The following is an 804-nucleotide window of genomic DNA, read 5'->3' as shown; positions in this document are numbered from 1 at the left end:
CTCTCTACCTCTCCGCCCGCACCCCCCGCTCGCCCTGGCGGCTGTTCTCTTGCTCATTACTGGACTTGGTAGTTGTTTTATCTGAAGCGGTGAAGCGCTTACCATGAGACCCCGTGAAACTGGTGAAACGCAGCCGGGTATCGGTGAGCAGCTCCGGCTGCAGCGGGGCCGGTTAGTAACCCCATCTGCTCAAGAAGTCCTTCGGCTGCGGCGTTTCCAGGCTGCGGTGTTTCCAGGCTGCGGTTTGATCACCCCGTTAGTGAAGTTTGTTGCTGGGGTGGATTTCACCCGCACCGCTGCCTGGGGTTCTCACGGTGTCCCCCACCCGCTGCTCAGCTGCTGAGCGGCACCGCACAGCCCCGGCTGCCTTCTGAGCTACTTTGCCTGACTACTTTTGCTTAGGGAAAAGAGCAGCTGAGTATGGAAAAGGAAATAAATATTAATATTTTCGAATATTTCGGTTATTAAAGACAGAGTGGAGGTAATACTGACGTCTGCTTTTGAATCCGTTTCTCATGCAGGGGCAGCCCTATGGGTGCCATCCCACCTGCGATGCTATCTTTAGGGGAGAAGTTGCAAATAAACACTCGTTTTTTCAATATGCCCTCAGTTCCTTACAGTGGGAAGGGAGGAAAAGAATTTGTGCTGGAGGGATTGTTTTGTTTTGGTTTTTTTTCCGCTAGAAAACAAGCCTGGAGGTGCCGGGCGGCGAACTCCCAGCCGGGCCGGGAAGGAGATGCGGAGCGAGGGGAAAGGGCCCGGTACTGCCGGTACCGCCGGGCCCAGCCGGGGGGGGGCGGGGGC

This window comes from Corvus brachyrhynchos, unplaced genomic scaffold (genome assembly GCF_000691975.1).
Source record: "Corvus brachyrhynchos isolate BGI_N302 unplaced genomic scaffold, ASM69197v1 scaffold229, whole genome shotgun sequence".
NCBI lineage: Eukaryota > Metazoa > Chordata > Aves > Passeriformes > Corvidae > Corvus > Corvus brachyrhynchos.
This window is presented reverse-complemented; position numbering follows the sequence as displayed.